Below are 22761 nucleotides of genomic sequence, written 5' to 3' on the forward strand. Positions count from 1 at the left end.
CACTATTTACATACATTATTGGAAACAAAAGACCTATAAAAGTTGTCTTTAAGAGTAAATCTGTAGTCTATACATCAGAGAAAACATTGTTTCTCAAGATATATTCATGAATAACACTATTATCTATGCTTTGAAACACTGAAAATCCTACTAATGTGTACTTAACTATGAGTATTTCAGAAGGTAGTAAATATTTTTCAGACAAATAACACCCACTTAAGCATAATATGAAGCATTTCAGTTTAATTTAGATATATATATTTTTTGTCCTGTTCCATTCACTGAAGAAAATGAAGAATAGGTATTAGATTAATACTTTTCTCTTCTGACTTAATATCTCATACAATATACATACATAAACTTAATAATAAAGATGGGAAAATGTCATAATGGGGTTGGCCAGAGTTAAAATATTATACAGTCTTTTATTAATGGAAAGATTGACAAATTGATGTTAAATAGTAAAACTTATCTTGTCAGAATTCTTATAAATAAAACATACCAACAAGTTTTCCATTTCTCAATGCATTGTCCTGGATGGGGGACACATTTTATAAGGAAAATCTTCTCTGTGTTAATTTCATACAGTATCTTAATTTAATAATGATGTCTAAAGAGTAGTTTCTGAAGATGTGATAAAATGTGTGTATTCTGCACACATGCTAAGTGTTTACATGGCACTTAATGTTTATTAAATAATTTTCTTTGATTGAAAAATCCCTAGTCATATAATATGAAATATAGCCTTTTATCTATTGGTATTATAATTAAACATATGTGTAAGGTTGGAGGCACCGGAGGGAGGGGTGAGCACATCAGACAGTGATGAAGTGTCAAAGTCCCCAGCTGCTGCCCCCTCCCAACCTGAAAAATGTGCCTTAGACTAGCCATTCCTCCCGCTGCTGTAAATCTAAGCTCTGCCTCCCCCTACCTTCTTTAAAAACTCGCTGCCTGCCCTACTGAGCATGACTTTCCCGGCCTGTGACTAGCCAGACCAGGAAACATCTCCTGGGAATTGCCCTCAAATAAACAGCCTGGCCCTTTTGCCTCTTGTTGCCTGCTTATTTTGGCTAGAATTTATCTTACATTTGGTGCCGAAAAACCTGGGAAGGAGCGTGAGCACAGGGCCCCGACCAGCCATTGGCAGCCCTACCCCCCTCCTTCCCCGACCCAGGATCTCAGCCTGCTCTCTGCTGCGTAGACTATTTTCCAGTGACTATTTCCCTCAGTTTCCCCCAGTCTGTTTCCCTTCCTAACTCTGTTTCACCTGGTCAGTCTGAAATTGTAGCTACGTCCAGGTTGGGGCATCCAGCCCATCTGCTGCAGGCATCTTTCCCACCCCTGGCCCTGCAGTGTGGGAGATGTCCCTATCCCAGGCCCCAGGACGTCTGTGGGCATCCAGCCCGCCCCTGACCCTGCGGTGTGGGAGACGTCCCTCACCCAGGCCCCCAGGACATCTCCTCTGACTGGGTGCACTTGGGATGCTGGACGCTCCTCTCAGTGGGATTAGTTGGGGAGTAGCGCAGACATGGGGAACCAGCTCTCAAAAGCAGAGGCTCAGACCCCACTGTGGTGTCTCATTTCTAATTTGGCTACTCTATATTTGTCCCAGGAAGTTCGCAAACGGAAGCTAGTCTTTCTTTGCTCTCAGGCCTGGCCTCAGTATCCCTTGGACAACCAATCTCGCTAGCCCCCTGAGGGAACTTTCGATTTTGGCCTCCTCATTGACTTGACTAATTATTGCCACCGGAGCAGAGAGTGGAGTGAAATCCCATATGTGCAGGCTTTTTGGACTTTGCACTCCTGTCCAGACCTTTATGTTAAGTGTTCGACGACCCAGGTTCTCCTGGCCCGATCTCAAGTTAAAGATTGTCAGCCTCTTACTCTTCCCAGTCCTTCTTCCTTTTCAGATCCGCTGGAAGACCTTAGTCTCCCACCTCTCTCAGCTCGCTACCCCCACCCCTCTCCGCCACCATCTCTAAGTTCTTTGTCCTCCCCCACATCGCTGCCATCTTCAGGTCCTTTGTTCCCAGCCACGCCACCTTCCTGCTCCTTTCCTCTTCCAGTGGCTGCACCACCCCCTCCCCCTCTCCTTCCGCCTTCACTGCCCTCTTCCCCCACCAGAAGACACTCCTCCTGCCCTCTGGTTCCAGAAGCCACAGACAAGAAGCTAAAAAGAAAGAAAGCAAGTAAATATCAGTAACTCAAATCTTTATATCAATTTGTCTGGCTGTGTATATGTTTTTATATGAAAAGTATTGCTAAATGTAGTTGTTATGTCTCAGTTTGTATGTTTGTGTGTCTAAGTGTGTAAATGAAAAATATTTTCCTACCTCTGGATGGTATTAATAAAAATTGATTTAAAAACAAGTGCTTGTGAAAATTGGGCATTCTAAAACTTCCAGAAAATCTAATAAAAAACAGTAAGCATTAATGCAAATTTACGTTGAACTGAAACAGACATGTCTTTATGGTTACCAGCTGCCTAAGTTTACCTTAAGTCATTTAAGTTGATGTTATCTGCTAAATATTTCAAGAATAAAATGCTTAGAGGTTTGACTTTGTCGAATATTCAGTAAAAGGTTTTGTAAGTAGTCTAGCATAGTTGTTAAGAATGAGTAAACTAAACATAGCAAGTGAACTTAATAATAATTGTGTGTTACAGTGTGTATATCTACCTACAGCCTGAGAATCTTTATGTTAACCTAAAACCTTAAAGTTTTGCCAAGTTAAGAAGATATACTTTGTGCTTAGAGATTATGCTGTAAAGCTCATGGTTATAAAAATTACAAAATGTGTTCATAAATTTGTTAATCTAAAGAATGCTAGTGCAATGGTTTACATAGCCCACTTCTCAGTGTTCACTGACAATTGAAGTTCCTAATAGTTTTAAAGTCTAATTAAAGCTACTTAAAGAAGAAAACATCTCTACTTGCTAAAAAGATGTGTATTTTAATAAGAAAAAGTATAAAGAATGGAAATTCATTTTGTTGAAATTAAAAGAAGGTAATTGTTCTAAAGTACAGCTATTTATTTAAAGAGAGAAAACACTGAATGTAACAAGAAAGTTGTAAAAAACTTATAGAAAGATTTAATATAGTCATGCTATATAAAATTAAAGCAAATGAGTCTCAGTATCAAGTACACAGCAAAATTAGAATTTTGTTGTCAGTTAAAAAAAACTAGGTTTTCTTAACTGTTAATCTGCTCTTTCTGTTGAAAGATTACACAGGGTTCTCTAATTGTTTTATCAAAGCAGTTTCATATGTTTAAAGTCTCAGTGAGTCGTCCGAGTATTTAAGAAAATGAGATCTTAATATTAAACGGACTAAAAGCTAAACTATGCTCACAACTGTGTAACCTTCTTTATTTGCCTTTGAGGTATTTTGTTGTCATTCTGGTTAAATAGATAAATATTGCTTCATGGCAACCTATACTCTTATTTAAGCAAGTGCAAAAAAAAAAAAAATGCAAAAAGGTACTTTTACCTCTAGTTAACTCTGATGTTTTCCAGAGGGCCCCTGGAACATGTCAGAGGAATTTTTCTCTCATTGGAGAAAGTATTTGGCTAATTTGGCTTATTCATCTGATATACATTTACCTAGAAAGCACTGTCAAAAAGAATGATGCTAAACTTTGTTACTGAATGTTTTGTGTTACAGAAATATCCAAATTTCCATATGTCAACTGTCTTACAGTAAGCTCGCATCAGATTTTAAGCCATTGTCATTTGTAAGTCTTTTGTCATTTATAGTCACTATTTTATTACTCCTAAACTAGTAAAGAACTAGATTTCAGCAGAACAAGTATTGATTACATAAGATTAAGTAAACTAAAGAAGATGATTTTGTGGCTTTTTGTTTCAAATATTGTTGATAAAATGTTTTAAGCTTTTTCTCTTAAGCTGACAACAGTTTAGTAAATGACTGCCTTTATAAGCAGAATTGAAACTTTATCTTTCTCTCTACCTGATCTCTCCAGAATTTAAAAACTCTCAGTGACTATTTTTATATTTCATGGCAGTATGTTTATTTGCACAAATTCAATAAGAATCTGCTTTCCTTGTAAGAGAACCAATTAAAAACACAGGTTATATTACCAAAGCTTTGACTAAAACGTCATACCTGAGAGACACGTGTGCAAACTCAGATGTGAACAGACAGCTTTAAGGAACTAAGATTGACTTTATAAAGCCAACAAAGCCTCTTAGAAGAACTGGCCTGGTGCCTTGCATACAGAGTTCCCAGCAGCCTTACCAGGTGAGTAAAGAAGGTCATTTCCTGGCAGGTGCAGGAACCTCAGGATGTCTTGAGAATCTCAAGAAAAGAGAAATTCACCCAAATATACAGGTACTGTAGGCACAACCTGATGGCAAGTCTAGCTTGGCTGTCTGGCTTTGAGAGAGAGGTCTTTAAAAGTTCAATCTGAAATTCCTTACAAAAAGTTCCAGCAAAGCACATTTAAAGGATCCCATGCAATCAATTACTCTTCTTGCTACACTTATGCAAATAATCAAGCCAACTGCTAATTATTTTCTTAATCTAGCTACTTCTAATTAAAAAAAGGGTGATTTTAGAGAAAAGTATTATTTCAATAATGCAGTCTTATCTATACTAAATCCTAATACTAGTTATTGAGATATAAACTCAATCCAGAATTCTAGTTTCCCCATGATACCTAGCTATGATTCTCAACTAAATTCTTCATATTTCTGGTTCTCATATTCAGCCATGCATTCTTAATCTCATCAAATTTGTCCTTTCAGAATAGAAAATCCAACTCCAGATGTTGCTACTTAACCTAACAACACAATTTGTTCTATCTTGCCTAGAAGCCACAAAACTGCAAATAGTAATAGAAATGAAACCCAGAATAGAAGTGCCAACCTCCTGAGGCCCTGTCAACTGACCAGTGATGGAGACCTAGCTGCACCCTTTACTGCGCCCCCTCTCAGCATGAAGCAGCCAAAGTGGTCATCGCCCCTTTTCCCTAGCAGCAGCTAGAGTCTCTATCTGTAGAAAAGAGAATGAAACAGAGACCATAGGCTTAGACAGAATAGGGTGAAAGCCTCTTGACAAAGCAAGGCAAGATATTTGCAATCAGAGCAATATAACTACATGCTAAGAAACCTCCCTCCCAAGATGTCTCTTGTCAGCCGGAAGTAGCCAGATTGAATCATCACCCATTATGACCAAAAGGCTCGAATGTAAGGTTGGAGGCACTGGATGGAGGGATGAGCACCTCAGACACTGATGACATGCCAAAGTCCCTGGCTGCTGCCCCCTCCCAACCTGAAAAAAATGTGCCTTAGGCTAGCCAATCCTCCTGCTGCTGTAAATCTAAGCTCTGCCTCCCCCTACCTTCTTTAAAAACTCGCTGGCTGCCCTGCTGAGCGTGACTTCCCTGGCCTGTGACTAGCCAGACCAGGAAACATTGCCCAGGAATTGTGCTCAAATAAACTGCCTGGCCCTTTGTTGCCTCTCGTCGCCTGCTTATTTCGGCTAGAATTTATCTTACGATATGCATATGCATTTTTAATAAAAACAAAAGCTTTTATAGTTAGAGTATGATCAAACAAAAGAAATTTGAGGCAAAAAGTATTACTAGGGCTAAAAACAGTAGTTATAAAATTGTCCAGGAAGATATAGCAATTATAAACTTGTATGAATCTATTAATGTGTCATGAACACACATATATGCATGAATATATATTAATTATACACATATAGTTTCAGAGAGCTAAAAAGAGAAGTTGTCAAATTTTCTCTCAGTTAGGAGATTCTCTTATCCATCTCAATTGATAGACCAAGTAGGTAAAAAAGATAAAATCATGTGTCCAACTTAAAGAACATGATAAACTTACTGTAATGGACTTTGTGGAATGTCACACCTAATTACTATAGACTAAACATTCTTTGCAAGCACACACATACATTTATGGTATTTGCCAAACTACAAGGCCACAAAGAAGTCTCAAAAAAATTTCAAATGATTGGTATAATACAGACTTCAAAGATTTCTCTCCAAAGCACAGTTATGCTAATAAGAAATAACTAGAAAAATATTCAGAATTTCAGAAACACTTGCATAAACAACTCACTGGTCAAGAAAAAAATAGGAACAGAATAACAATAAGAATATTTAGGATGCAATGATTACTAAAACATACCTATTAAAACCTAAGCAGCTAATGCTACTTAGGGGGACATTTATAATCTAGATGCATTATAAAAAATGAAAAAATCTTTAAAATGGGGAGGTTATGAAATAAGCTAAAAATACACAAGCTGAAGGAAGGATATCTAAAATAAATTAGTCAAGTAAAAAATATCTAACAGGTAAGGTAATTTCTCTATTGGCCTATAAATCTTTCCAGAGACCAAAACCAATTCTTAAATCAGCTTTAATGAATCCCTAGAATTGATGGTTTTATATGGTTTCCCAACTCTTTTAAGTTATAATAAGTCACATTCCTATTCACAAAATCCAGGTTGCCTGATTGTGTTCTAATAGTCTGTGTTCTCCCTTAGATTAGAAGCCTATTCAATTTTCTTTAGAAATGTTTGTAATACCACATTGAACTTTCAAGAAACTGGTACTATGACATTCTCCCTTAGTTTTTTTTAACTTTAAAAAACAAAACATACACAAAAAACAAAAATGCTCTTCAGTGAACTTTGTGGCCAAGTATTTGGCAGTTAACTAAATGTTTTAAGAGAAAAAAGAGGAAATGGGACAATACAGGTGGCATTCATGTCCAAGACAAACTGGCAACCTCAAGGTTGTACTCAGAGATTTGAGGAAGAAGGGTTTCTGGCATGGGATACCTCTGCTATGTGATTATCAGCTTAATTCCTTCAGTCAACTATATATTACTGAGCCTAACACATGCTGGAAATAATTCTCTAGTCTTAAGTTTCTACTATTTCTATAGCTTAACTTTTTACTATTTTGATTTATTATACACTTTTCCACCTAGGGCCTGCTGTTACCCACAGACTAACTAATATCTTCAGCTCTCTAATCAAAGTGAGAACACCTATTATACAGAACACTAGAATGGATTTTCCATGGTCCTGACAATAGAAGTTCCTATGGAAGCAATCTAAATCACCCTAGAATATCATGTTAGGTGGTTCTTTATTCTTTTATTTCTATTCTTTTGTGGAGCAGGAAAATGACCACTAAAACAGAGCTTCATGAACTGATACTTCCTTAAAATTAGCAATCCAACATTATAATATTCAATTCTATTGAGAATTGCTTCATTTTCTGTAAATTCCCAGTTGGTATATGTGCTTCCATTGTGCTACTTTATGGTAGCATTAAGCTAATCATGTTGTTTTTCTTCAACTATACAAAAACTCTGTTACTAAATGGAAAACAGGCTCCCAGGGCTAAATGTCTCTATTGACTGAGAGAAGTTTCTTTCCACCCACCCCCACCTCTGTAGAATACTAGACAATATCTTGTGGACAATAGGATAATATATTGCTAAGGCAGATTGGTAATATAATCATTGTAATACTTTAGGGAGGTACTTATGCTGGTAGGTGGAGACAAGAAAGCATAGAATGTAGAGAGAATAGAGATAGAGGATTCAGTTAGGAGGCTGGTGATGAGAACTGAGGAGCACCTGAACTAAATCAGTGGCAGTAGGTTAAGAGAAGAATGTTTGAAACAGACTTTTTTGAATGAGAATCAACAGAATCTGGTGTCTGTTTAAAAGGGTGTGGGAGAGAAGTCAGGGCAGAAAATGAGGTGAGACTTCAACTGTGGGATACTAGATGGATATTAACATTATTCAAAGAGAAGCAATATTTTTGGAGGAAATATGGAAATTAATTTCTGCTTTGTTTTTATTGAATGTAGGTGCTTGATAACAATCAGAACGGAGATGTCCAAGAAGTTCACTATAGTCATATATCACCCTCATCACTCTAGACAAAATATAATGGGCGATTCCCTGGATAAAAACCTTTAAATTTGCTAGAGTTTTCTGGACATTACCTGTCCCCACACAGTTAGATCCAGCAGTGTCAGTGACTACAGATCTGAAAGCTCTTTGCTGGCCAAGATAACAGTATTTCAATAAAGTAACCAACCATTATTCTGGGAATGAGGTACACCAGGTTGATCTCAGTAAATCACTTTTCCAATCACAGTACAAGATTTAACCCATCTAATCCATTCTCACAATCCCTTTCTCCTTGATATCTCTTTTAAAAAACTTTTTATTCTATAGCCAAACAGAGGAATACTTCAAATTTTCTCAGAAAAGCATCGAACGATAAAAGGTTAAGGGAGGAGAGAGTGAATTGACATAGATTTATTTTTACAGAATTGTGCAACATGTACTTTAAACACTGTTTTCAGATTTGTCTGGTATTTGGAAAAATACATGCTTACATATCAGCAAATACGTGTTCAGTTCTTTTATATCTCAGATTTTTTACTAGCCACTGAGAAGGAAGAAATAAATAATAGACAAAGAAATGGGAGTTGGATTAAGATTTTTTATTGTTTTTGATGGGGGGTGGTAATAATGCTGGGGTAGAGTACTGAGGTCTAGTCAAAATATACTGAAAATTTGAGTCACTGGCCTCACATCTAGGACAATTATACCCACAGGGCCAGATAATTTGGTTCTATGAGTGAATATATACATGCTAATTTATTCCTATTTAAGGACCATTTAAGTTACCTGCCTTCAAGTTGTCCATAGTGTACTGAGGGAGACAGATATGCAGTCATGGCAGAATGTGGCAAGCAGTAAAGTATGGCACAGAATACCTTGGGAAAATGGAAGGGGTCACTGAACCATGTTGCAAAGGAAAAGTAACATGGGCTGGACATGCATGAACCATGTCCTGATGTGAGTAGCGGTGGCCAAATGGGGATGAGAAGGTGGTTGGTGAAGTAGGAAAGACATCGCAAAATTACAAATCATTTTGATTAATCAGTGGTGAGAGATAAAACAAGTATAAGCAATCCTACAGAGAGCCTAAGACACAGAAACCATACCACATCTAATACGCAGGAGGAAGGTCCTCACCCGATGAAGAAAATGTCCCTTAAATATCAATAACCACATATATCATAGCTCCCAAACCTGGCTACACTTACGAAGTTATATATGTAATGATTGATATATTATGTAGCTTTGATTCTTAGCCATGCTTGAAAATACAGGTCTTAATATGAGATGTTGCCTCTCTTTAAAAGGTAATTCAGACTATAATGACTTCTATATAGCCAATCTAAAATCTGGCCAGGAATGGATAAAGTGGTATGGTATTTAAAAAATAAAAATAAAAACTTCTCTAAAAAGGACACTAATAATTACCTAAGACAACTAGATTCTCTCACTGTAGTGTAACTAGGAGATGCAATATTAATTTATTTAATAGCATGCATAACAGTAGGAAAGAATCACACAGAGAAATACCACAAATGTTCATTATGAGACCACAAAGATGAAAAGTAAAGGGTCAGATACTATAAAACAAAAATCAAGATATGATGAATGTATGTATATACACACACAATGGAATATTACTCAACCATAAAAAGAACAAATCTTGACATTTGCAACAACATGGATGGACCTAGAGGGTACTATGCTAAGTGAAAGAAGTCAGACAGAAAGACAAAAACCATACGACTTCACTTATTTGTAGAATCTAAAAAAGTAAATGAATAAATAAACAAAACAGAAATAGACTCATAAATATAGACAGCTGATACTTGCCATGGGAAGGAGGGGAGAGAGGAAGGGGTGAAATGGGTGAAGGAAATAAAGAGGTACAGACTTCAAAATATAAAATAAGTCATGGGAATAAAAAATACAGCATAGGGAATACAGTCAATAATATTGTAATAAATTTGTATGGTAATAATGATAACTACAGATATGGTAAGCATTTTATAATGTATGTAATTGTCAAATCATTATGTTGTACAACTGAAACTAATGTAATATTGTGTATCAACTATACCTCAATAAAAAGTCAGAGGAGAGTATGAATTGACATAATGGCTCAGTAGTGATGAATTTTGTGATTAAGGATAGTGGAATCTACAGATTTGCTTTCAATTTTGAACCATCTTCTGATTTTTCAACCACATCTCTATCTCCAGGGACCCAACTCCAGAGCTGAAACTGAGATCCAGCATTTTTGATTCCTGACAACTTATTTCTATTAAGTATCAAAATAAGCCCATTACTACTTTGGGTATCCTAAGTGACTCTGTTTCTTGCTACTGAAAAGCAATTAACTAAGGCATAAATTACAGCAATTAGAAATATTTAAGATCAGTTACATTTATAACCCAAGAAAATTAGTTATTTTAAAGGGCTTATTAGTGGTACCAAGTAGATATGGCTTATTAATTTGTAGTCTTATCATTTATGTGACATAAATGACATTTCCTGGGGGTAAAAAAGCAGTGAGTGCTTATCATTTTGCCTCTAGAAATATAAATATGTATATACATGCAACTCCAATCAAATGACATGGAAAATTATCTTCTTAGGTCAGTGATTTTCCTTGGCATATTTTCTTTGTGATAACAGAGGCTGCCTGCTATTATGTTTGCTAGTTATCCCTTAATATCCATTCCCCCTTCTTTCGTAACACGGTACATGGCTGCTTGAAATAGAGTCTGTATTTCCAAGCCTCCCTTGCAGCTAAGTATATTCATATGAGTAGGTTTTAGGCAATGTGATATAAGGGGAGGTGGCGTGCAATTTTAGCAAATATCACTGGGTCATAAATTTCATTGCCTTTTTGATACTCAATAGAATAAAGCACTGATGGCTGGGATCAAATAACCATCCTGGACCCGAGGTTGAAACCATATGTTGGTAAATGTGGAAAAGACAGAAGAATAACACAGCATGTGATAGTTCCTGGTGTTAAGAACTGCCCCTCAAACCCTGGATACTTACTTTCCTCCAAGATATGTCCTGAAGAAACTAAAAATAGCAAAATTTATCTTTACTCTGTAGAAATATTACACTTTTAGCACAGACCTTACTGTCATCTTTGAAGCAGAACACGGTCTTAAGGAAAGAGCATTCAATATCATTGCTTTGGTCACCCTTTAAAATCACATCAGAGAATTAGCACAAACCCCAGATCCAGGTAATCCACATTAAGAGGTCCCCATTAGAGCATCACGTTAATATTAAAACCACCTTAACCTATAAGTGACAACCATTGAATATGCTGCTTTCCTGGAAATCTCAAATGGTATCAGGTCACTAATGTTAGTGAGCAATGTCACTAGATACTTTGTTAAAATGCAGATCATCACATTCAACCCCTACAAATTTATGTGCAGTAGAATGGGGAATTTGCATCTAATCTAGTACCTGGATTCTGAAACAATAGTATTTTCATTACTCTTTAATAAAGACAATTGAAAGTGTTAATATATGTGTGAGGGAATTATCCATTAATTAATGTATGAGCAAAGACTGGTTTAATCCATATTCACATACTATCAGTTAAGAGGGCTGAAACATTTAGAAGAGACAATTAGCTTCCAAATGGCTGGCACAGAATTCTAAGGATGTAAAATATGTAAATAGAACATTGCAGCTTATAAAATACATTCACATGTGTGTAGGTACTACTAAATAGTATAATGTTGATATTCATATGACCCTAATACACAAATAAGAAAACTCCAGGTTCCTAGAGTAGAAGACTGGTGTCTACATTTGCATGCAGAGTTTCTGACTTTGGTTCTCAGGCTCTATCATTTATATCATGGCTAACTCATTAGGAAATAAGTAGAAAAACCTGAAACAAGTAAGATACAAAGCAATTAAGTTTTGATGACGTATATGCTTCATAGCAAACCTGTGGTCAGAAAAGGTAGGAAAGAACTAGCATGAGGGCCTGGGTATGAGAAAGAATAGTCAAGAGAAATCTTGAAGATAGGATGAACAGAACACACACACAAAAAGATGGCAGCATGAGAACTGAGGCAGAAACTCTCTCCCAAAACCACATATATTATGAAAATACAGCAAACACAACTATTCCTAAAAGAGTGACCAGAAATAAGATTACACCAACCAGTCTACATGTGGGAGAAGAGAACAACTCATGAAAAGGGTAAAGTAAAAAAGCTGCAACCCAGTGGGTACCGAGCACTCCCCCAACCCCAGCTCACTGGCAGGAGGAAAAGAATCAGAGCAGAAAGGGAGTAGAAACCCAATATTTCTAAATACCCAGCCTAGAAATATACTGCAGGAGCACAGACCCATATTGCATGGTGCTCTGGAGATTAGAGGAAGTGAAAACCAAAGTCAGAGACTGAGACTGCAAACAGGTTCCACAACCAGCTGCCCTGAAACAAAAGAAAGGTAGGCAGTTTGAAAGACTTCACAACAGTGAGAGGGCTGCTAAAGGGGGAACAATTTAGGAGAAGGAACAGATGGACAAAGTTATCATGGCAAAATAGGTCCAGCAGGTTAGGAACTTTCAGGAGTTTCAGGCACTCCATCCCCATGGCTGGCAATACAGCCTCAGGGTTCCTCACTGTGATAAGCAGTCTGCCACTTCTTCCTCCCTGCTGGCACCTAAGCACAAAACTGCTGTCCCCACCATTGCTCCAGAACAGGTGCAGGGCAGCCCTGCTTACAGCAACTACATGGCTTAATGCAGAGGATTCTCCCTGAGCGTGGGTAAATGGCCCTGACAGTGGAGGCATGCACTGTGGCCCAGGAAGCAGGAAAGGGCTTTGTCCTCGAGGCAGACACTGTGCTGCTTGCCTGCTCCAGGCCAGTGTTAAGGGCAGCCCTGCCCATGGCAGTTTAGGAGATTATCCCAGAGGCCTCCCTGAGCTTGGCTCACAGGCCCTGACAGCAGAGGGAGGCACTGTGGCTGGGAAGCAGGAAAGGGCTCACTCTTTAGGGTAGACACTTGAGCCACTTGCCTGCAACCACTGCCATCACTCCAGAATTATGAAAAGGCAGAAGAACCTTGTTCAATCCCAAATTCCTCAAACACCAGAAAGAGGGCTCAATGAAACTGAAATCAACAATCTTCCTGAAAAAGAATTAAAAATAAAAGTTATAAGCATGCTAATGGAGCTAGAGAAATATATTCAAGAGCTAAGGGAAGAATTCAGGAGGGAGACAGACACATTAAAAATACAATACCTGAAATGAAAGAACAAAGGAGGGATTTAAAAGCAGATTAGATGAGGTAGAAGAAAAAGTAATCGAACAGAAATTAGAGAACATGAATACCAAGAAGCTGAGGCAGAGAGGGAAAAAAGGATCTCTAGGAATGAAAGAATATTAAGAGAACTGTGTGACCAACTCAAACAGAACAATATTCAAGTTACAGGGTTAACAATAAAAGAAGAGAGAGAAAAAGGGATAAAAAGTGTCTTTGAAGAAATAATTGCTGCAACTTCCCCAATCTGGGAAAGGAAATAGTCTCTCAAGCCATGTAATACACTGATCTCCCAAAACAAGGGACACAAGGAAGACAACACCAAGACATATAATATATGAAATTCAAAAGATCAAGGACAAGAGCAGAATATTAAAGGCAGCCAGAGAGAGAAAAAAGATCACCTACAAAGGAAAGCCCATCAGGCTATCATCAGACTTCTCAGCAGAAACCTTACAGGCCAGAAGGGAGTGGCATGATATACTTAATGTAATGAAATAGAAGGGCCTCAAACCAAGAACACTCTATCTGGCAAGATTATCATTTACATTTGAAGGAGGGATTAAACAATTTTATGATAAGCAAAAGTTGAGGGAACTTACCTCCCAAAACCATCTTTATAATTTATTTTAAAGGGACTGCTCTAGATGGAAGTGCTCCTAAAGCTAAATAGCTGTCACCATAGAAAAAAAAAACACAGTAAAGAAAGTAGACCAACTAAATACTAACCAAATGCAAAATTAAATCAGCTAACCACAAAGTAAGTCAAGGGATACACAAATAGTACAGAAAAGACACCTAATATATAAAGAGTGGAGGAGGAAAGAAAAAGAAGGGAGAAAAAAAGAATCTTCAGATTGTCTTTATAATAGTGTAATAAGCTATTAGACAAGTTAAGTTAGACTATTAGATAATAAAAAGCTTCCCTGGAACTTTGGTAACCATGAATCTAAAGCCTACAATGGCAATAAGTACATATCTATCTATGATCACCCTAAATGCATTCATTCTAGAAGACTTCAACACTCCACTCACTCTGAAGGACAGATCAACCAGAAAGAAAATACGTAAGGACACAGAGGCCCTGAACAACACATTGGAACAGATGGACCTAACAGACATCTATAGAACACTCCTTCCAAAAGCAGCAGGATACACATTCTTGTCAAGTACATACAGTAAATTTTCAAGAATATATCATATACTGGGCCACAAAAAGAGCCTCAGCAAATTAAAAAAGATTGAAATATTACCAACCAACTTCTCACATCACAAAGATATAAAACTAAAAATAAATTGTACAAAGAAACCAAAAAAGCCCACAAACACATGGAGGCTTCACAACATGCTCCTAAATAATCAATGGATCAGTGACAAAATTAAAACAGACAATAAGCAATATATGGAGACAAATGAAAATGACAGCTCGATACCCAACTTCTGTGGGATGCAATGAAGGCAGTTCAAAGAGGAGAGTATATAGCACAGCAGGCCTATTTAAACAAAGTAAAACAATCCAAAATATGCAGTCTAAATTCACATTTACTGAAAATGGAAAAAGAACAAGTGAGGCCCAAAGTCATAATAAAGGGGGCATGATAAAGATAAGAGAAGAAATAAATAAAATTGAGAAGAATAAAAAGATAGAAATAAAGAATTAATGAAACCAAGAGCTAGTTCTTTGAGAAAATAAAAAAATAGATAAACCCCTAACTGGACTTATCAAGAAAAAAAGAGAGTCTACACAAATAAACAGAATCAGAAATGAGAAAGGAAAAAATCACTATGGACACCACCAAAATGCAAAGAATTATTAGAGAATACTATGAAAAATTATATGCCAACAAATTGGATAACCTAGAATAAATGGACAACTTTCTAGAAAAATACAACCTTCCAAGACTGACCCAGTACGGAACAGAAAATCTGAACAAACCAATTACCAGCAATGAAATTGAATCAATAATCATAAAACTATGCAAGAAATAAAACACCAGACCAGATGGCTTCACTGCCGAATTTTATCATACACTTAGAGAAGACATAATACCAATTGTCCTTCAAGTTTTCCAAAAAATAGAAGTGGAGGGAATACTTCCAAACTCATTCTATGAAGCCTGTATCACTCTAATACCAAAACCAGGCAAAGACACCACAAAAAAGAAATCTACAGATGAATATCCCTGATGGACATAGATGCAAAAATACTCAACAAAATATTAGCAAACCGAATTTAAAAATACATCAAGAGGATAATAGATCATGATGAAGTGGAATTCATCCAAAAGATGCAAGAATGGTACAACATTTGAAAATCCATCAACATCAACCACTATATCAATAAAAAGGACAAAAATCACATGATCATCCCCACAGATGTGAAAAAGCATCTGACAAAATTCAACACCCCTTCATGATAAAAACTCTCAACAAAATGGGTATAGAGGGCAAGTACCTCAATATAATAAAGGCCTTATATGACAAACCCACAGCCAATATTATACTTAACAACAATAAGCTGAAAGCTTTTCCTCTAAGATCAAGAACAAGACAAGGATGCTCACTCTCCCCACTTTTATTCAACATTATACTGGAGGTCCTAGCCATGACAATCAGACAACACAAAGAAATAAAAGGCATCCAGATTGGTAAGAAAGAAGCCAAACTGTCACTGTTTGCAGATGACATGATATTGTACATTAAAAAAACCCTAAAGAATCCACTCCAAAACTACTAAAACTAATATCTGTATTCAGCAAAGTTGCAGGATACAAAATTAATACACAGAAATCTCTTGCATTTATATAGACTAATGATGAACTAGCAGAAAGAGAAATCAGAAAAACAATTCCATTCACAATTGCATCTAAAAGAATAAAATACCTAGAATAAACCTAACCAAGGAAGTGAACAACCAATACCCTGAAAACTACAAGACACTCATGAGAGAAATTAAAGAAGATACCAATAAATGTAAACACATCCCATGCTCATGAAAAATTAATATTGTCAAAATGGCCATCCTGCCTAAAGCAATCTATAGATTTAATGTAATTCCTATCAAAATACTAACAGCATTCTTCAACAAACTAGAGAAAATCATCCTAAAATTCATATGGAACCACAAAAGACCTCAAATAGCCAAAGCAATCCTGATAAGGAAGAATAAAGCAGGGGAAATTATGTTCCCCAACTTCAAGCTCTACTACAAAGCCACAGTACTCCAGACAATTTGGTAGTGGCACAAGAACAGACCCATAGACCAATGGAACAGACTAGAGAGCCCTGATATAAACCCAACCATATATGGTCAATTAATATATGGTAAAGGAGCCATGGACATACAATGGGGAAATGACATCCTCTTCAACAGCTTGTGTTGACAAAACTGGACAGCTACATGTAAGAGAATGAAATTGGCTTACTGTCTAACTACATACATGAAGGTAAACATGAAATGGATCAAACACCTGAATGTAAGTCATGAAATGATTAAACTCTTATAAGACAACATAGGCAAAACTCTCTTAAATATAAACATGAGCAACTTTTTCATGAGCATGTATCCATGGGCAAGGGAAACAAAAGCAAAAATGAACAAGTGGGACTATATCAAACTAAAAAGCTTCTGTACAGAAAAGGATAACATCAGTAGAACAAAAAGACATCCTACAGTATGGGAGAATATATTTGCAAATGACAGATCCAATAAAGGGTTGACACCCAAAATATATAAAGAGCTCACACACCTCAACAAACAAAAAGCAAATAATCCAATAAAAAAAGTGGGCACAGGATATGAACAGACAGTCTCCAAAGAAGAAATTCAGATGGCCAACAGACACATGAAAAGATGCTCCACATCGCTAGTCATCAGAGAAATACAAATTAAAACCACAATGAGATATCACCTTGCACCAGGTAGGATGGCCAACATCCAGAAGACAAACAACAACAAATGTTGGCAAGGATGTGGGGAAAGGGGAACCCTCCTACACTGCTGGTGGGAATGTAAACTAGTTCAACCATTGTGGAAAGCAGTATGGAGGTTCCTCAAAAAGCTCAAAATAGAAATACCATTTGACCCAGGAATTCCGCTCTTAGGAATTTACCCTAAGAATGCAGGAGCCCAGTTTGAAAAAGACATATGCACCCCTATATTTATTGCAGCACTATCTATAATAGCCAAGAAATGGAACAACCTAAGTGTCCATCAGTAGATGAATGGATAAAAAAGATGTGGGACATATACACAATGGAATATTATTCGGCCATAAGAAGAAAACAAATCCTTTCATTTGCAACAACATGGATGGAGTAGAAGGTGTTATGCTCAGTGAAATGAGCCAGGCAGAGAAACACAAGTACCAAATGATTTCACTCATCTGTGGAGTATAACAACAAAGCAAAAGTGAACGAACAAAACAGCAGCAGAATCACAGAACCCAAGAATTGACTAATGGTTACCAAAGGGAAAAGGAATTGGAAGAGTGGGTAGGAAGGGAGGGATAAAAGGATTATGGGGCATTATGATTAGCACACATAATGTAGGAGGTCACAGGGAAGGCAGTATAATACAGAGAAGACAAATAGTGACTCTATAGCATCTTACTACACTGATGGACAGTGACTATAAAAGGGTATGTGGCAGAGACTTGATAATGTGGGGAATCTAATAACTACAATATTGCTCATGTGAAACTGGAGCATAAGATTGTATATCAATGATACCTTAATACAAAAATAAATAAAAAATAAAAATAAACAAAATAAAATATAAAAGAAAGGATGAACATGCACTGAAGATAGACTGTCCTGATCTTGCAAGTTTGTCTGTGTCTAATCTAATCTATACTAAAAACTATCAGCAAATCATCACAAAAGAAAATTTTCAAGAGAGGTGCTCCTACCTTGTCTGTAATTGCCTGTGCTGAAGCAACATCTGGACCAGTCTGCTGGCCTGTGATGAATGTGCTGCAGCAAACACCCAGCCAGGGCTCTGCTAATTAGAAGTCTGCTTCTCCACCCTTCCATAATTAGCACTGAATGATGTTGTGAACATCTTTGATTGTGCTAACCCTGGACATGAATATTTTATTCATTTGGACCATATCCAAAAATTAACATACTTAAGAAAATATAATATCCCATATAATGTTAATGAGAGAAACCTCTCCAAGGAAGAAATTATACTATGGATACCTAATATATGCTATTTACCAAGATAATGAAGAAATTTTCTAACCCTGTCTATGTTTTAAGTATGTCTATCTGAAACTTGCATTTAAGAAAACTGACACATATATAAAACTGCACAGGAACACTGAGGTTATTTGTTTACAAAGGATCTGTAGACTATAGAACAAATGTCCTGGTGATTCAAATGATTTATCTGCTGTCATCTCATTTATATAGTTAGTGGGCCCCTTAAAAAAAGAAAGACAACATGGGTTACTAAAACAGATCATTTAGGGACTAATAAGACTTCAGCTGTTAAATGGCTGGCTCAGGGTTCTGGGGATGTGGTGGAGACTTGGTAATGGGGGAATATATTCCCCCCATAATGTGGGAGAAGAGGCCTTGCCCTTAATCCTTCATGATATCTGAAATCTCCCAAAAACCTGGGATCCACCTAGTTTTAACCATACACACCTCCTACCACTCTCTGGATCACTTTGCCTAAGGCCACTCTCAAAGTTTATTCAAAATTCTGAAACTTTTTCTGTTCCAGCAACTTTGATTGCTAATCCTCCACTCAGAAGACATTTTCCCCTTTCTTCCTATGGCTAACCCCTACTCATCAGCTATCAAAATAATCATCATATTCTTGAAAAGCTTTACCTGATCATCTCTACCTCAAATTAGGTTAACTTTCCTGTCTATGAACCCCAGTGCTGGCATGTTTTTCCTTGGTAAATATTTGTTTGATGAGTGCCTCACCACTACCACTATACCATGTGAACAAGGACAAAGCTTGTTTTCATCATCACTGTGTTCCTAGATGAGTACCTGGCATATAGTAGCTACTTAATAATTACTGAATGAGTGAATAAATGAACATAACTAAGGAAAGCCATTAGCATGTTCCAGTACTACAGTGTAAAAGGTTGAGATTTGCTTTTAAGGGAAAAAAATGGTGCTTTGGGCCATTACACAATAACATCCATTTTGTGAAAGATCTTAAGGATATGAGAAACCACCATTTGTTTTATGATCTTGACCAAGGTATTTGGATTCCTTAAATTAGTGACTCTTAAACTTCAGGGTTCATGAGTACAATGTAAAAAATTTGTTTAACAAAACATTTCTCTTTGCCCACCCCTCTCCTTTTAGTACTTCAGATTCAGTAAGTTTGAGGTGGATAATGGGAATCTGCAGTAAACAAGAACCTCAGGAAATTTTAGTAAAATAAGTCTACAAATATTTATTGAGCACTTAATATGTGCCAGGCATGGCAGGAGGTGATGGAGGCATGGATAATGTCCAAGTCAGAGAGCTACCATAATAACTGATGACCTTGTGATTTTCCATATCACTTCCAATGCTATACTTTTATTTTTGCATTTAGTAAGTATTTACTGATGACTTATAAAGCCCAAGGCTCTATATAAGTCTTATAAATGATAACCATTCTCTTTCCATCATTCCTTCAATATCTCAGAAAAGCAAATACATATTCACATATTATATTGGCTATCTGCCAAATATCAAGCACTGTAAACATGTTTATGTATTCTCAAATAGGTATATTTATGAAGTTATTCAGTTCTCTAAAAATGAATACAATGTTGTTTTAGTTCTTGCTAATCTTTAAGCATTCTGATAAGTATTTTTTATTATTTCATTAAATCATCCCATTAAAGAAGTACCATCATCATTTATAAGTAAATTCCACAAGGTCACCTAGTTAGTAAGTAGGATAAAAGGTAACAATAGGTATACATAAATAGTTTCAATATAAGGCAGTTGAATATTAAGTATCCATTGAAACTAGAGAAACAGATGTAGGAGAAAACCATTGAGAGGAAAACATATAAAAACAAGTGGGGCACCTTAAAACACTTATGGAATTCATGATAGGGCAGTTTCATCTATGACCCTATTTTTATTAGTAGAAAGACTTGCAAAGTGACTTTAGCCCCTTAAGCCTCTGTTTCACATGCATGGCATAACCCATGCAGTGAACTGTCTTGTAGATGTGTTTTCTCCTTTTTGAATTTCAAATACGAACCTACCTCACCCACTCTTGTGCAAGTGCTTAACCTGAGCTCTTCTCACAGGCATTCCACAGAGACAGTCTTCCCCTGGGCTCTATATAGTTCTATACTTCAGCAGCTTTTCTTTGCAAAGTACTATTACTGCATGGGCAGGGGGTGGAAGAGGCAGTCAAGAAGTTAAGAGAAAACCTTACTGGATACTGCATTTAGGATTGGTGTGTGGTTGAATAGTGTCCTCCCAACCCCCCCCCCACCCGACACACACACAAAATATTCATGTTCCTCTGGAACCTGGGAATGTGTCCTTATTTAGCAATAGTCTTTAAAGATGTAATTAGTTAAACTGAAGTTATGCTGAAATAGGATTAGCTCAAATCCAATGACTAGCATCCTTATAAGAAGGCTATATAAAGACACACACAAGGAGCCAGCGAAAATAACATGGCAGAGTAGGAAGGCAAGGTGGAAACCTTCCCCATGTACACACTAAGGAAACAACTACAGCAAAAACAACTAACCCTGAAAATGACCTGAAGACTGCAGAATGGACAACTTACACCTGGTAAAGAACAGAAGACCACACACAGAAGGGAAAAGTGGCAGACCTGCAACTGAGCTAGATCCAAGCCCCTCCCCACTTCCAGACCACAGGCAGGAAGATGAGGAACAGAGTAGGGAGGGGACAGGTACTCAGGAGCTTTTCACACCTGGCCCTAGGAATCTGTTCTGGGAACACGTGTCAATACTGCATTGGTTTGTGATGATTAGCAGGCCTGGACACCAGGGAGAGTTGGGACACTCTGAGAGAATGGGACTCACGCTGCTTACAGTTCTCCCTCAGTCCTGCTGAGGCCCAACACAGAGGTGGCAGTTTGAAAGATTTACCAGCAGTAGGAAGTGTGCCAGAGAGGCAGGACTGAACATAATTCTGTCCAAAGGGAAAAGGGCAGGTAGGTGATACTTCCCCAGCCCTCCCTCAGTCCAATTGGTCAGGAGCTCATGGGAGCCAGTCTCAAAACAACCATTACCCTTCACTGGCAGCTAAGCTCCCAGTCACTTCTCTTGGCACTGCCTGCATACTCACCTGGCCCTCTGGGCCCATCAGCAGTCAGACTTTGCTGCCTGCCAGGCAGAAGGAAGCTTTTCCAGTGATTCTGGCCCTCTCTCAGATCATATGGGGAGGTGCTTGTAGGAGCCAGTTCCAAGTGCTCCTTGCTCCTCATTGGCTGCCCAGCCCAGCACCATGCTCCCCTGTGCAACAGCTCCTCCATCAGCCCAGCAGTGCTGCCACTACTACAAGGGAGGCAGAGAGTGGCCATGCCCACAACCATCCCCACAGAAGCACTGTTGTGTCCCCACAGAAGCACTGCTGCATGGCTCACAAAGAGCATTTGCTAACAGATCAGCCAGTGTCCCTAGACAGACAGAAAGGTGGCCCCACCCACAGCCCAACAACAGCAATTGTGGCTCCAACACAAAGCAGAATCAGGCACAGGTGAGCAAAGAGTCTAGCTTCTAGGCACTATAGGATGTCTTCCTCATAAAGCCATTTCTCCCTAGACCAGGAAACATAGGTGGTTGATCTAATATAAAGAAAGAAACACATAAACCCAGACAAAATTAGGGAGAGGAATATGTTTGAATCAAAAGAATAGTATCCAACACCAGAAAGGGAACAGAGATCACCAATCTTCTTGATAATTATTTCAAAGTAAGTCATAAATATGCTCACAGATGTGCAGAAAAGTATTGCTGATCTCAGGGAGGACTTCAAGAAAGTGATAGAAGATTTGAAAAGAGTCACTCAGACTCTTTGAAAATAGTAACTCAGTCTCTTAACTGAAATGAAAAATACAATAGATGGAGTGAATAATAGATTGCTGCAAGTAGAGACGATCAATGAGATGGAAAGTATAAAACAGGAAAACAATGAAGCTGAGGAACAGAGAGAAAAAAAATTTCCAAAAATTAAAAAATGTTAAGAGAGCTGTGTGACATTTCTAAATGAAAAAATATTTGCATAATAAGGGAACCAGAAGGGAAAGAGAGAGACAAAAGAGTAGAAAGTCTCTTTGAAGAAATAATGACTGAAAACTTTCCCAGTCTGGGGAAGGAAACAGACACCCAGGTTCTGGATGGAAGCACAGAAAGCCCCTAACAAAAGGAACCCCAGGAAGACAAGACATATAATAATTAAAATGACAAAGATTACAGATAAAGAGAGTATACTGAAAGCAGTGACAGAGGCAAAAAATGACTTATAAGGGCAACCCCATAGGGCTATCAGCAGATTTCTCAGCAGAAACTTTACAGGCCAGAAGGGAGTGGCATACCCTATTTAATGCATT

General features: G+C 37.5%; 1 long non-coding RNA gene across 1 annotated transcript; it reads left to right on the plus strand.

Annotated features, from left to right (window-relative positions):
- The first annotated feature begins 1913 nt into the window (after nt 1-1913).
- LOC140844278 (uncharacterized) lies at nt 1914-5466 on the plus strand. Its single transcript, XR_012122425.1, has 3 exons — nt 1914-2189; nt 4288-4349; nt 4832-5466. It is a non-coding gene; the product is annotated as an uncharacterized lncRNA (long non-coding RNA).
- Nucleotides 5467-22761: the final 17295 nt, after the last annotated feature.

Source organism: Manis javanica, chromosome 11 (assembly GCF_040802235.1).
Source record: "Manis javanica isolate MJ-LG chromosome 11, MJ_LKY, whole genome shotgun sequence".
In the NCBI taxonomy this organism is placed as follows: Eukaryota; Metazoa; Chordata; class Mammalia; order Pholidota; family Manidae; genus Manis; species Manis javanica.